The 15,313-nt window shown below is 43.4% G+C and overlaps 1 protein-coding gene across 2 annotated transcripts in view; it reads left to right on the top strand.

Annotated features, from left to right (window-relative positions):
- The window catches only part of LOC115585597 (synaptotagmin-2-like), a 74,344-nt gene that overhangs the window by 1,359 nt on the left and 57,672 nt on the right, over positions 1–15,313 (top strand). The gene's annotated exons all lie outside the window — the stretch shown is intronic.

Genomic DNA, 15,313 nt, shown 5'->3' with positions numbered 1-15,313 from the left:
CAAAGCATATTCACAGTTACTTTATTACCTCCCACTGTCCCTTTTTTTTTTTTTGGAAGTCTGACCTTCATCGTTTGTGAATGAAGATACGACACTGTCCAGCAGTGGGCACTGTGTGTTTTCCCTACCGATAATGTCTGTGAACGGCGGCCTGCTGCAGAAATGGGAGGAAATACGGATTGGACTTAGTGCATTTGGTGTGGGCATGCTGATGAGGTGGCGTTGGACGGGACAAAAGAGTACAGTGTGTCCTGGGCTTTTTCCACGTTACCTAGAAGAAAGGCTAATACCCTTCCGCCCCTGAGATAAAAGATGTGAGCACGAGACATCCTTGAACCTGAGCAGAATCACTGATCCCAGTAACTGGTTTTAAATAAGGTTTCAATTATTCAGCAGTGAGTTATATGCGGGGATAAGGAGAGGGCCGGGGAGGAAATGTAAGTCATTTCAGCACCATGGACAGAGTTAGAGAGAAAGGCTTTCCAGATGGAGCGTCCTTCGTGTTCTTTGCAGCAGACCAGTGTTAAGTAACGAGGGTGGGATGACAGTCTGAGGCAAAGCAGATTCTTCTGTTTCCACTCATGACCCAGTAGATTGTCAGTTCGTACACATTTCCAAGCCCCCGTATTGGACGCTGCAGTCGACTGTGCTCTTCCTGTCTTTTTGCTTTTTTTCAGTTGAAGGCATGAGGAAAACACTTTTCATTATTCATGCACCTTCTTCATTTTAGAGCACAGCGCATGTGTTTGGAGAGGTGGTGAAGACTCATCTCCTGCCTGTTTCCTTTAAAAAAGAAAAAAAAGAACCCCCCTCCCCCATTGTGCTACCTGTGTTACCACTGAATGCTCCAGGTGGGAGCGTCAGCACTGTGGGTTTTTGTTTTGTTTTGTTTTGTTCTGCCTTCTTTTTCACTGCAAAGCTCAGAGTGACACATCACACTGTGGGATGAAACTGACTGCAGCAGCACAATCTCTTCAGGTCTGACCTCACATGGAACAAGACCTGTCAGAGTCATTACGTTACTAACTTATTGTATCTGTCTTTTCAATATATATATATTTACATGACTTCGATTATTTTTGCTGACCTTGCTTTAGTTTTTGCCCGACCGTCCATTTCATGTATTGTTTTGCTCGTGTTTTTATGTTATCAGTGTTTTGTTAAGGGCTCGGTATCCGATCTCAATACTACCAATACTATCTAGAGTATGGAAAAAAACGTCCTGTAAGTCATTACCAAATTACAGTAAATAAGGAGTTAATCTCATCAGCCTTAGTGAGCCAATAAGCATGCAGCTTGCTTGTTGTGCCAAGATGTAGTAGTGCTGGTGATTGGCTGTTTTGGGGCAAGAAGGAAAAACTCAAGGTTATGCCAAGCGACGGGGCTCACAATGTGTTTGTGTAATGTAAGCTTTTGTTAAAACGGTTTTCATAAAATTGGAAAAGTGTGTCGTTCAGGAACGGGTATCAAAGTCAAGGAATCATACCAGAATCGCCATTTAAAAAAAAAAAAAAAAAAAAAAAAAAATGTATATGTATTTCAACATTTCTTTCACATTCCAATACCAATGCTTGAATAAATAGATGGAATTCCACTGCTAGACACAAGATGTCTCCTACTTCGCTTTAAAGTCCACTCTCTCTCGTTTTTCTTGAATATTGGACCAGAGTCGGCTTCCAAGCGATTTTGAGATGTCGCAAAGCGTGCACGTACCCCCCGCCCCGTAAAATCGGATTATAAATGAGACAACAAGAGAAAATTAACACTTCTTCACAGCCTTCTAGTGTCAAACTCTGCACACACCTCTCTCTCAACACAGTGAAGCTCAAACATTCAGCTGAAGGAACAAGAAGCAAAACCTATTTTTGGCTGAAGCAGGACTCTTTGAAAGGATGTCCTTACTCTGGCTGGGACAATTTATTCAGCTATTTGAATATTGGTTCGATGGGTAGGTATCCGTATGGCATAAAACACACCAAACCTTTTGGAAAATGTACGTTTATCCATTCACAAATAACTATAGAAACAACAATAATGTGGGCTCGCAGAATCCTTATAAATGAACAGCCTTATATAAACCGAAAGAAGCAGGTTGCAAAGCGATGCCATCCATATTGCTTTGAAAACAGAGAAACATCATTCTCAGCAATCCCTTCACCCTCAACTGAAGCTTCAAGTAATCACTGTTGATTACTTTCAGAGCTCCGGAGCCCAACAAATTTTATTATATCCATTATATAATGGTCTTCAAGCAACAATAATATAATTTATCAGGATGATTTCTTTCAATATATTGTCCAACAAAAGTAATTATTGCACCAGGCCTTCACTGATCCATCGGGGTGACAACACATCATCAGAAGGATGATATTGTTAAAAGAGCTGGAACCATACATTCTGACGGCTGATGGCGGCCGTTAGGTAAATATGTCTCCCGGAAAATACTTCAAAAACAATCGCGAGGGTTGTAAAGACAACGACATTGTCTGAAAGCGAGGACCGGCAGCCTGTACTGTTCAAACACCTGCTGTCACACGAAGCCTGCTTTCATGTCACAGTCGAGAGGAACCAAGAAAGTGTCTCCGCGGGATGCAGCCGGCGCACCGAGAAACTCAATCAGAAAACCTTGGCTCTTCAACGACAAACGGAAATGAGACCCCTCGCTGCTCCAGAGAATTAGCCAGTATCCCTCTTTTAAACAGAACGAGAGTGCGAGCGATAGAGGAGACTCAGGCACTTCTAATTAAACTGGATGGCTGCTATAAACACACAGTCCTGTACCCTGCGATTTTCCCCTAACCCTAACCCTACTACCGTATTTTAGGTGCCGCTTGAATCAGGCTTCTCGGCCATGCGCAAGAACTCACTTTCAGTAAAATCCCAAAGATTGTCGGCGGGACTCGAAAGTTGCCTCCCAAGGTTACGCATGTCTATAAGTGATCTACAATAAAAGCAGAGTTTTTAGGGGGTTTGGGAGGAAGGGGAGCAGCTGCCGGGGCTTGTCACTGCTCATCCTCCGTGTACGACACCCCTCTCTCCCCGACTGCGCGACACGGGCGTTTAGTAAATGATGGCGGTACGCAACATAGCGGAGCAACAGCGGCTGTCACCGTGACACACTACAGTTAGGAACGGTTCCCAAACTCTCCGTGTCAGGGCGAGAGGAGGTGCTGTAAAAAGACAACAAAAAAAAAAGTCACCAAACTAGCAGAAAATAGAATGACTTCTGTGTCATTTGGGCAGATGTTGAAGGTGAGCGTAAACTTCTTGGGGATTGTAGAATGACACCGTGATAAATACCACAAGGTGTCAGAAGGACAGTGTGTGGCGCGTGCTTCCTCCGTAGACAGGAAGACAGGACACTTTATCGTGATCTCCTTGGAAAGCTTACAGGATGTTCTTGTGTATACATTTGTGTAAATGTGTTTGTAAGCGTGCGCGCTAACAGGGCTACATTTTCATTATCGATTATTCTGCTGTTTATTTTTATGATGAATTGATTGCGGGCGATGCTGAACCGACATGACCGCCTCACATTGCTTCACTTGTCCAACCAACATTCCAGAAACCAAAGACTTCTTCATTTACTATCATTTAAAACCAAACCAAAACAAAACAAAAAGCATCAGTTCTTTACATTTTAGAAGCCGGAACCAAATAACGTTTGTCATTTTTGCTGGAAACATGACAGAAATGGAGATGAACTCATCTCTGCAGCTCTGCCTGCGGAGTGGAGAGCAGGATTGCACTAATAATGAAGGAAACGAGAGGCTGTGTTGAACACGTGGACTGCTGTCGGCTTCGAGAGTGTGGCGGAAACGTTTGGCATTAAAGAGACAAAAGCAACGAGAGGACGGCGAGGAGAGGGGAAGGCAAGGCGAGCGACACGAGTACGGGCGAGAGATGGAGCGAGAGATTGAGAGATTGTCAGAGGCAGAGGAAGAATGGAGGAGAGTGGGTGTGCATAGCAGAGCTGCGAGCACTGCAGCACATTGCGGTGCCCAGCCCCCGCTGTGCTCTCTGCTCACCATCCGGTTCCAGGCACTGAAAAGACCCCTGCAGCAGCAGAGCTACACAGCACAGAGGGGCTGCCTGCTGATGAACAGCAGCCTCACAAAGAGGCTTCTGACCCGCTGTTGTGCTCTCCGGACAGCTGATAGTGCACAGATTCGTGTTTTGTTTTTTTTTCTTTTTCAAGAAGCGAAACACGACGAAACAGGCGACCTGCGCCTGCCAGCGCATTGTCATGAAGAGGGGAGGGAGCAGTCAATTCACGCTCCCCCTGGATTATGTAAGCATGTAACACATTCACTTCACCCGATACCAGCTGAATCATTCCACCTTCCCTGGCCATGTTTTTCCCTCATTAGGAACATCTGCCCTACGCCGTTTGCTTTTGTTCCAGAGGTAGCACCTTCTGCAAACACACACGGACACATTATTGAACTTATTGACATGGTCACAATAGGGAGACAGACAGCACGTCCCCCTTTTGCATAGCTGCCGTTTGCACGCCTGAGGTTTGGCATGTTGCTGATGACGACCAGGGTGGCGAGGAAGAAATAATGATCCCATGAATAACTGCAAAGAGCGTCATCTGACGCGGGGCCCCGTTTTTGAAAGACAAAAACACTATTTGTTCCGTTTTTAAAGTCGAGCAGTGTGCAGGATGCATGAATGACTCACACCCGGTCGCCTCACACTTAACTTCTCTTGGATTAATTATAGAGCGTTTGGCCGGGCAAGCAATACTACTCTCTCTCTCCGTCGCGCACAAACACGCGAGGACACGAACACACGCATGCAGATGTGGGATGAATCTTAATCATGTGAAAAGCTCTAGGAAACGAAGGAGATGCTCGTTTCTGCTTCCATAAACAGTTGCTACGTTTCCGTCCCACTGCCTGGCCTGGAGGGGGGTCGGACGGCTGAAGCGTGAGAGAGAGAGAGAGAGCGAGAGAGAGAGAGAGAAAGAGAGAGAGAGAGCTCCCCTCCTTGTATGTTCTCCGGTTTCCCCCCTCTGCTTTGCTGATGTGGCTGATTCACGTGGCGTAGCGTGGGCTCCTGTGACTGGGGGTCGGATCGCGTCTCTCGCCGCGTTCAGGAGCAGTTGAGTCAATTACAACTGGGCCAGACAGGTGTTTGAGCCGCTAAGTGTGTTTGCCTCTGCATATCAGGCCGTGTTTGTTTCTGATTTGCGGCAGGCTCCGAAAGTGATAGAGCAAAATAAATAAATAAATAAATAAAATTATGACTGTGTGTGTGCTGGTAGTGAGTCAGGCTGCCCGCGACTAATAGTAATACCACCTCGCAATGAATTGACAGCATCCATTCACATCAGATGTCACGATAATTGTTGATTCCTTTCATTGCAATGAAAATAAATGTCTTAAGGTTTCTTGTGCATCTCGCGTGTCCTTGAGAAAAAGAAGCTTCACGTCATGTAGATGTGTTTTTCTCTGCCCTGTGTGAGGCTGCGTGAACGTCTAACCTTGCAGATTCTCTTGAAAAAACAAAAGCATTGCCACAGTCATGCCTTTGCAACGGTGTTGCTTGGAGAGAAACAAAAAATGCTGTCTTTAACCGTGGATGCTTGAGATTGTGGTCATGAAAGGGGGTGGGGGGGGGGGGAGAAACACTCTGGTTTGTGTGTGTGTGTGTGACAGAGAGAGTGGGAGAGAGCGGCAGCACAGTATTGTAGTGTGGGTGAGCTGCAGCAGGGATTCGGAGTGCTGCATTGAGCTGCATAATTAATGTTAAGAGGGTGGAGCCAAAGGCGGAGATAACTTGCCATGAAGAACAAGCCTCTGCAATTCTGCGTGAAACACAGCAGCTACCTTCTTTTTTTTTTTTTTTTCTCTCTTCGTGTTTGTGCGTGGAATCGCTCTCGAGCACCGGGGCAGACGAGAAATGGAAAGCGATATTTTGATCCGAGGAAGCACAGTCAGTCGCTGTGGTCCAGCTCCGTGTCCCCGTCCCATCTGCTCCCTCGGCCCCCTTGAAGCCAATCACTCTCCAGTGAGCCGCGCGCCGCAGCCAAATGGCCTCGATGCCGTCTGCGCGGCTCTGTTAATCATCCAATTTGTAGCAAAGCAGCTTCCTATATGACACATCTGGTGTAGCTCTCATCTCGTCTGTCTGAATTGGACCATGAGGAAAAGGAGGATGAGGAGTGGGAGGAGGAGTGGCTTTATTCTGCGGGACGCTGTTATATTTAGTCACCTTCTTTACAGATTGTTGTTTCAGTGCCGTGGTGAGATTGTGCTGACTGCTTATAAAAAAGAAAAAAAGAAAAAAGGAAGCACAGTCTTACAGGAGGCTGGCTGTTTTTAGCCTCTTTTGTCTTCGGAGACAATCTCTATTATCCTCCCCTCGGTTTATTTTCAAACGCAGCTTCCCCCTTGCATTACAGACATCTCCTGCAAGGGATGTGCAATTCAGGTCTGCACATGCTGGGACATGTGTTTGACAGAGATGCAGCCGGGGGTCGGCGCTGATCACTCCGGGCTGTGAATAAATGTTAATGGAGGCATGCATTAAACCTGTCCAGGCTTTAGCACGTATAAGTGTTGTGCGCTGTCAGAGCTCAGGATCCCTTTTACCTCCTTGTGTCTCCGGGGCATTATTGCCTGGCCGGTGACCGCGTCTATACCGCCCTGCTCCCGCTCGCACCCCTGTCACCTAACCTCATCATCACTGTAGCTCCTCTGAGTTCTTGACATCTCTTTTGCTGCAACATGCCCTGCCTTCATGTCCTGGCTGCTTCCCGGCAAAGCTCTGCATCCCCGTGAAATAACACCAAAACAAAAAGTGTTTCAATGCCCTTCCATATGTTCCTTTTGATTGTGTTTTATTTTCCTTTTTTATTTATAGCTCAAAGCGGCGCCACTCTTTGTTGCCAACGGCCACTGTGGGGATCTGTCCTTGTCAGAGCGGCCGAGGGATCGCACGGAGGCATTTGAAATGCACCCTGTGTCGGCTCCAAGCCTCTCTATACACAGACAGGAAGCTGGTAATGATGGCAATTTCATTCCAGTCCCCCCAAGAGCAAGAAAATCACACTTAAATTACAACCTTGACATTATCAGGTGCAGGTGGAGGCGGATACAATTGAACCTCGGAGGTGGAAGCCCCAGAAAGGTGTAAGGTGCATCCTATAGCGATGATATCAAACAAGTTTAGGAGCAGTGATTCGATATTGTCCGAGTAACACTGTTCGTCTTTATCATACCCTGCCAACAGTTATCTTGCGAAACATGCCTTCAGGGTCTCGGCGTGTTTTAAAAGTAGTGCAAAGGTTTTGTATGCATTTTCCTCTGTGTTGTACGTCTTTGTGCCCTATTGGAAATGGCATCTGGCAGCAGAATCTGAAAGGTTTTTTTTTTTTTTCCCCCTGCTGAGAGACACAACACAGAACACAACTCATTAACTCTATTTTTCCTGTTCCCTGAAATCTTAGAAACGAAGAGACGTTTTCTGCTTTCTTTCTCTCCTCCGGTCCCATGGGGCTTCTGCAGTTATAGTTGCCATTTTCTGAGAGTTGCCAAGTCAGAATCTCCCCCATCTGACATTCAGAGCGCTTAAAACATCAACAGAAACCTTGAAAAAAAAAAAAAAAATCATAGTTTCTGCTTTAAAATAAACTCAGGTGTGTGAAATAGTTCTGATTGTGTGTCACGCTGTGAAACCCCCCGAAATTAGTTAAAACCGCAGGCTGCTGTTGTGACGAATTCTTTAAATGTTCCCTGTTCTGTGCACCATACAATCTCCTGTGATCTGTGCCTTTCAGTGTTTGTGTATAAATCAGAGGTATACGAGGACTTGTGTTTTTTCATTAGAGGAACATGGTGCAGTGTAATATCAGCCAGAGAAGCGAGTGAAATAAGGAGAAGGAAGAGAGAGGAGGAGGCAGAATACTTTAGCTGTGTGAGTAGGTGCTCAGCATGAAGGCTGCTTCTTTTCTCTTTGAGGTTTTTTTGAGGCCAGTTTGAAGGCGAAGGACACAGCATACAAAAAAAATGAAATCCCTTTGAGTTCAAACAGTAGTGTTGGGTATGAATACATTTATATCTGCATTTCACTGGCTGTAGAACATGCTTTGGTATGCATGTTTTGAGGACAGCCTCTGTCTAACAAAACGTGAAGATGCAGCTCTTTTTACCGAGATAGGTCTGAATTCTGAATGGAGAAGCAATGCATCAGTACAACCAGTAGTAGAGAACATTTACTCAAGTATTGTACGTGCCAGTTTCTACTTCATCTCCACTACAATCCCAAGGGGAATACTATATATTTCACTTTACTACACTCATCTGACAGTTGCATTTTACATTTAGTCAATTAATTGGCAGCTACAAAGGCAGCCAACAAGCGTTATCTTGGAAATGTTGAAAAAAGTGGGAAAAATTCCTGGATCTGCACCAAAAGTTAATGGGCTCTATTCTGCGCGGGAAGAATAGAAATCTCTACAGCAGATTTTGTGTAATCCTGCTGACCGACGGACCAACCAAACAACCAAAAAACTAACCAACCAACCAACCAACCAACCAACCAACCAATCAACCAACCAACCAACCAACCAACCAACCAACCAACCAACACCAATGAAAATAATCACTAGTAGCAGTCCAATACAAAACAGCCAGATATAAGGGTAAGACTTTAAAAAAAACAACAACTCATTAATAAATGGTTAATTTGTAATTTATAAACATCAGTTGCAACTTTCTTATTAAGTGGACCTTTAAATAAAATGTTTTTTAATTTTGCCCTTCATGGAGTATTTTTATTTTTAATTTCAGTAAATAATGTAAATACTTCCAGCACCACTGATAACAACAACAGCACAAACAGCCGCTATCAAATCCTGTCTACAGGATTCATTGTAAGGACTGACCCCCCCCCCCCCTCCGGTCTGGTCCCACACTTTCTTTGTGAAACAACTCAAGCTGTGTGAATGGCAGGTCACTTATGTTGCTTTGTAAAGCTGAAGGTGCTCCACTGAGTGTTGAGCCACCCTCTTTGCTCATTCTCTACTCAGGTCATTGTGCCGCCGACACTCCCGGAATAAAAGATTCCCAGCGTTCATTTGTATTCAGCAAACTTGTTTTGGCTCCGACCGCAACGAAAGGAGTGTCAGTAACAAACAGAAACAATTGTCTACAAATCTAACTCGGCTTGGATCTTCAACTGAGTCAAGTATAATGTGCGACTTGGCTCTCTGTGCCAGCCAAGTTGAAGAAGTCTTGCAGATTCGATCTGTCCCAAAGGGATTATTGACACGGCAGCAATTTGGTTGCCATCTCCAGAGCATGATGGAGAGCCTCAATATCTACTTCCTCCCATGATAAGGCCGGTAATAGTCGGGCCTTGCAAGAAAGACACGGCGTTCATTGTACTTTATTGATCAAAATAATTGCTCCCATCCTTTTGTCCAGTTACACAGGCCTCACTCACAGGATTGTTATCTAGAGGGCAGTTCGTAAATAAATCCTTTTGCAATCTTCACTCTCATTTGGATTTTTCTCCTGAATCATTACACGCAGCCTCATCTCACCGACTGTGTGTCCGCTGGTTGTAATGAGAAGGCTTTTTTTTTAATTGCATGGCTGTGTTAATGGCCAGGAGCTTGCATGAGAGTGGTTGTATAATAATAATCTGACAACTCAGGGAGAAAAATAGGTAAAGAACGGAGGAGGGCGGGGGAATACCAAAATGCCGCTGTGGTGGCCTCATATCCTGCTCTATCCTGGAGCGATCTGTGCGCTAATTCGATGTGATCACGACTGTTGCAGGGTCTAATTTCTCCCTCCATGTTGTTGCAGTGAGTCAACATTTTTTGCTCCATGCATTACTTTGCCTACCAGTAGAGAAATCCTTCCCCACTGTCTAAAAACAGCTTGACTGACGTAATGATTAATTCAATTTGGTTCTGCCTAACAGGAAACACGTAGCACCCTTCCTGTCACTCGAGAATCCCTTTTCTCCATGTTCATCTGGAACACGCCAACGCAGTGTTCACCCTTAATCAATGCCAGTATCTGTTCTTGCTGGAGTTTTCTTTTTCCTTTCGTGTTTTTCAGGTTGACCCTGGCTCAGATTCTACTTTTGTGTTAACCAGTTACAAGCAGTGGTCTCTCTTATTTGACAGTCTGAACATGGCGCTTCTCACTCCAAAGAAACCAGCACTTTTTCTGATAGATATTCTTATTCTAAACCCACAAGCCACTTTGCAAATCCTGATCATCTGTCACTGCACAGTACACAAATGCTTTGAGTCGTGTGCAGCCCAAAGCTTGTGTATCCTATTGTAGGTGTATCGAACCCTTTTAGTATCTCACCTGATTCCCTGTGGGAGACTGGCGGCGCGGGAACAGTGCAATTCAGATATTAATTACAACATCATTGCCCTCAGCAGCTAATTAAAAACCCAGTGGACGAAACTACACCCAATCCACGATGTCTATTCTGCAAAATGATTCCCGCCGTGTTGTTGTGAGTGATTTTAAAACTCCTTTTTTTTTTTTTTTAAAAAAACCTTCAGTGTTTTTCAAAGACGATGGTCAGGCAGTATTAGAGCTTGTATCTTTTCATATGGAGCTCTGGTAGCAATGTGCATCCCTGTGTGTTGCCTGCTGTTACGTAAACCCGACTGCTGTGGAGTCTTTCAATGCAGTGCAGGGTGCCGTCTATCTAGGACATGGCTGGTTTGTGCCCCCTCATTTGAATGCGTCAAAGGGGCTGATAAAGTAAGCTTGATATTTCGTCGTTTTTTTTTTCTCTCTCTCAGACTTTTTTTTCACTAAAAATGTCATGACACATGGTGAGGCAGTCATTTAGTTAGATGTTCTTTCACGGGTTGTTCGTGGTGAAACCATCACCTACCGCTGCAGAGACGAAGTGAGCGCAGCTCCGGCTAGATCCAGCCTTCGAGCAGACACACTTGGTTGTGCTCCTGGGTGGGAAGCCAGTAAGGGATAATGCTTTTGTCACTGCTGATCCCGGAGGTTAAATGGTGGAAGACATGATCGTGCTATCGATTTTGATAGTTTTCAAGTACAAATGAAACATTTCGTAACAATTCATTTTACAGGTGCGGTAATTTCATGGTAGTTGGTTATAACCAAGCGAACGTTTAAAAATTCCTTTGAGAATACCTTCAAATGACCACAATAGTTACTTAAAATTTAGCCCAATAGTATTTAATAATAATCCAACAAGCAGCTAACAAATAGCTGATAATTTATTTGTTACATCTCCAGGATTCTTCCAAATAGGTTCTGCTTAACATCTGCTGATCGTGACATTTCATTTCCAACCCGTTTCTGTCTAACTTCTGCAGGTCATTGAACTGAAGTACAATTTTTAACCATTGGAAATTGCATCATCATCATCACTAGTTGGAATTTCCCGGAAATGTATTTAAGTAACGACCAGCAATTGATTAACTGTTTGTCGGAAGATAGCAGAAAATGTATGTTAAATCGTGCTGGGGTCATTATGAATATATTTGGAGGTAACTTAAGCAAATTAAGCAAATTAAATCCTTAACTTACCTAGTCAATGTAGTGGTGTGAAATTAGTTATTACCTTAATATTGACCTCTGAACTCAAACGGACTAGAAGTATAAAGTGACATATTATGGAACCTTACTCAAAATTGTATTTATATACAGTACTTAAGCCAATCAACCTAATACTTTTCACCATTGATTACTATATTATATTGTTAGAACGCTATACATGTTTGATTGGGGCTTATATTGATAGGATTGATGGGACTCCACATGACAGCTGATCTCATCACATGCACTTAAGGGCTTCTTGACAAGTAATGTAGGCTACAAAAATGTGCACTGAATTGATATCCGTCTGACATTGAGCCTCATTTACTCTGTCTTTGCCATGCCCTTTGATCACTGTGCATGCATCAGTCTGCGCGGTGAATACGTTTTCACCCTTGAGATGAGTTTGAGGGTGTGATGAAACTGAGAGCTGTGATTAGTGGACATTGTTTTTGGATTTGACAGGACAGAAATTTTTTTTTTTTACACGCTTTCTGAAAGCTATGCTCTTGAATGAGGGTAATTGAATGTCATTTTTCTGATATGTCGTTTTTCCTGTCTAGACAAGAGTTTCTTAAAGTAGCATACAACACGAACCCTGAATAAATTAGGTAGAATATTTTGTAATGCAGGTTAAATTTAAATGCTAACATGCTAATTAGCATTACCAGAGAATCTTTCTATCTTTCTAGAATCAATGGAAAAAAACAAACAAAGCTAAACATGAATTCCGAGAATGGATGTAACTACATCACTTGCTTCTGCAGTTGCAGGACGAGACTCTTTGACGCTGCTGTAAATAACTTCTTCTATGTTTTGCACTTTCCAGGCGAAGCTGTTATTTATGAAATGAACTCAAATTGGTTGGAAAACAAGTGGAGATCTGATTGACTGTTGTTTTTTGGAAAAAGGTAACGACTTATTGGCTTGGCTCGATCTCGCCTGTCAAGGTTGTTGTCCCACACCATGTTGGCCGGGTTTCCCTAGAGCCTCATCTCTATGAGAAATGAACTGACTTGCGGGGACCAGCTGATTGTGCTTTCAGTCTGAAAGCAAAGTGAAACTGCGTCGAGTAATTCATGCATACACTGAAATTGACATTCTCTCCTTATCTAGTTCCCGGCATGCGGCAGAAAAGTTTAAGAATCTCTTTACAAACGTTCTTTTCATTTTTGCAGCCTCACCATTTTCATATTACAAAATGAAGCAATGAATCCAAATTGGAAAGTTAAGCTACAATAGCAGTTAAACCTACCGTGCATTATGTGTCGGTGCAGATTTTTAAACAGCTTGTGCTGCCGGGTAAGCTGCAGCTCCTTCAGGGTTTTTTAGACCTAATGTTGGAGCATTTAGTCGATGCAAAACTGAGCTGCTGACTTGTGAAGCATGTGCATTGTGAAGAGTTTGCATATTTCCTACAAAACGAACGAATTCCGAATGCATCTCAATGTGACTTTTCATGTTTGTGTTTTTGTTTGTGTCGTTCATATTTTAAACAGAGGCAACAAATCAGGGAGTTTCACTAGCTATACATATATATATATATATACATGTGTATACTGTGTTGTATACAGTTACCCTTTGAGTGACATTTAATTGTACAAAGTTGCATTTAGATTGTTATTAGTACATTCTTTTCTTCAGTTAAAGGAGATTGGGGTTGGGTTACTATTAGAATAGGTTTACATGCTTTAGTGCTCAAAAAAAATGTGTCAGTTTTCTCATAGTGTTCAGTGCTGGAGGACAGTATTCCCCCTCTATCTGAAACACTCTGAGCTCCTGTCTCTTTAAGGTCCCCCCTCCCCCGAAAACCCAGTCTGCTGTGATTGGTCAGCTCACACACACCTGAGCCACCACAGCCCACTGTGTCTCTGGTCAGCGAGGCCATGTTGTCAGCTTCCAGTTAGCTTCACTTTTACCATGAATATAGGCATGAATTATGCAAATGAGTGACACGGTGTGATGTCATTTAGTCACCTTTTAATTATTAAAGGGATTCCACTGACGAGGCATTTCAGGAGCAGTGTTTCCTGTGGGAGAAACGAGCTTCTATTGGTGCAGACTCTGACCTTTTTTTTTTTAACTTTCAAGATCTTTACATGCGCAAAAACATTGAAGGAAAGTCATTTAAAAGCTTAATAGGCCTCCTTTAAATTGGACAGTGTTTCAATATTTGGTTAAGAACAGCTGTCAACCCTTTGAAACACATTTCAATGTCCAAACTTGTGTTTACAAGATGTTTTTCAGGACATTTTTGCGCTTTCATTTAACCTTTCAAAGCTGAGAGACTGTAGAGAGAGAAAATGGGTAAAATACAGTCAAAGCGGCTCACACAGAGACATCCGGAAATGTAAACACAGCGAATAATTAGACTGGTTATTCTTTGACTGTGTGACTGACAAGACACAATATTGAGTTTGACATGCAGAATAACTGATAATCAGCAACATAATGAGAACCCACAGTGACTGTGTTCCTCCTCACATATCCGCAGTTTCGGGACACAATGCGGTTTTTGAACACCGTTGTGACGATCGCATGTTTTTCTGACGCCCACAGATTTGCTGAATAGCTGAGTTGCAATTTGGACTGACCCATAAGTCGTTGACAGGTACCAAATGGAGGTGATGTTAATTTTTCGAAATGTAATATGAAGCGATTAATCAAAACTGTAATGAGGTTCAGTTAGGGTTAGGTACTGAGATTTTCATAAATGCTTGCCACTGATGTTCCTGTATATCAAATATGCATTTTATTTTTTTATACAGGCATTCTGTTGTTTATTTGCCCAGAAATAGCACAGTAACTCTGCAAACTGAACCCAAGGCTTTGTCAGCGATTAGTCAGATGTCAAGCCAGCCCTTAGCCTGAAGAACGAAGGCGTTGCATTATTGAAGTCTGAATACGGGACATTTGGTCTCCGGAGGAGGTTGCGCTTTGAAACACCAACGAGGGTGAAGGACCCAGAGACGAGAGGGAGAATCATCCTTACGTCCTGTCTTGTGGGCGCTCAATATTTAATGAGGAATATTTTTATACCGGTTTTTACAGTAACATCCATCAACCCAGGTGGAACCGACAAGATGGATTCAGGAGTCTGCTTACACTGTGCATGCTGCAAACTCTTCCGGCTGTTAAAAATGTAACATAGGTGTTTGAAAATGTGATGCATGTTTTTCTACATTTTCACCCCATGTTATTTAACATGGCACTTTCTGATCTATGACTCACAACGGAAATCAGCCCAGACTTACGGATCAATGTTGTTCTGCACTCCTGTGCACACAGCAGCCACCGGCTTTGACAAGCAGCAGATGGTGTGCTATACAGTGATTTACTGCTGCATAGCCGGGGGTGCGGCACTTTTTGCGAGCCTTTCTCCTCCTGAATAATTGATAGAATAGTGTCAGTTGGGCTGTGTCGGATTTCACATATTGTCAATTGAGCGGAAAGATTTGGCGTTTGTTATGTGTTTCTTCAAGGCTTTCTGGGTTTTAATTGTTGGGGCATTAGCTTGCATCTGTTAGGATTCAGTAAGAAGGCAGGAATTATGGTCACTTTTATGGCGAAATCTGAATTAAATGCATTGCAGTAAACCCACAGCTACGTATAAACATGGGATTGTTTAGCAGTAATAAATGGGATGGGGAAAGACAAGATAAAACTTGTTCGAAGGGGACTGAGTGGCATTGCAAGTGGATTCGATGCATCTCACTGCATCACATAGTCATAAACAAATCTTAGCTACT

The sequence above is a fragment of the Sparus aurata genome, chromosome 7 (genome assembly GCF_900880675.1).
Source record: "Sparus aurata chromosome 7, fSpaAur1.1, whole genome shotgun sequence".
In the NCBI taxonomy this organism is placed as follows: Eukaryota; Metazoa; Chordata; class Actinopteri; order Spariformes; family Sparidae; genus Sparus; species Sparus aurata.
Note: the sequence above shows the minus strand (reverse complement) of the source record. Positions and strands in the feature narration are given on the sequence as shown.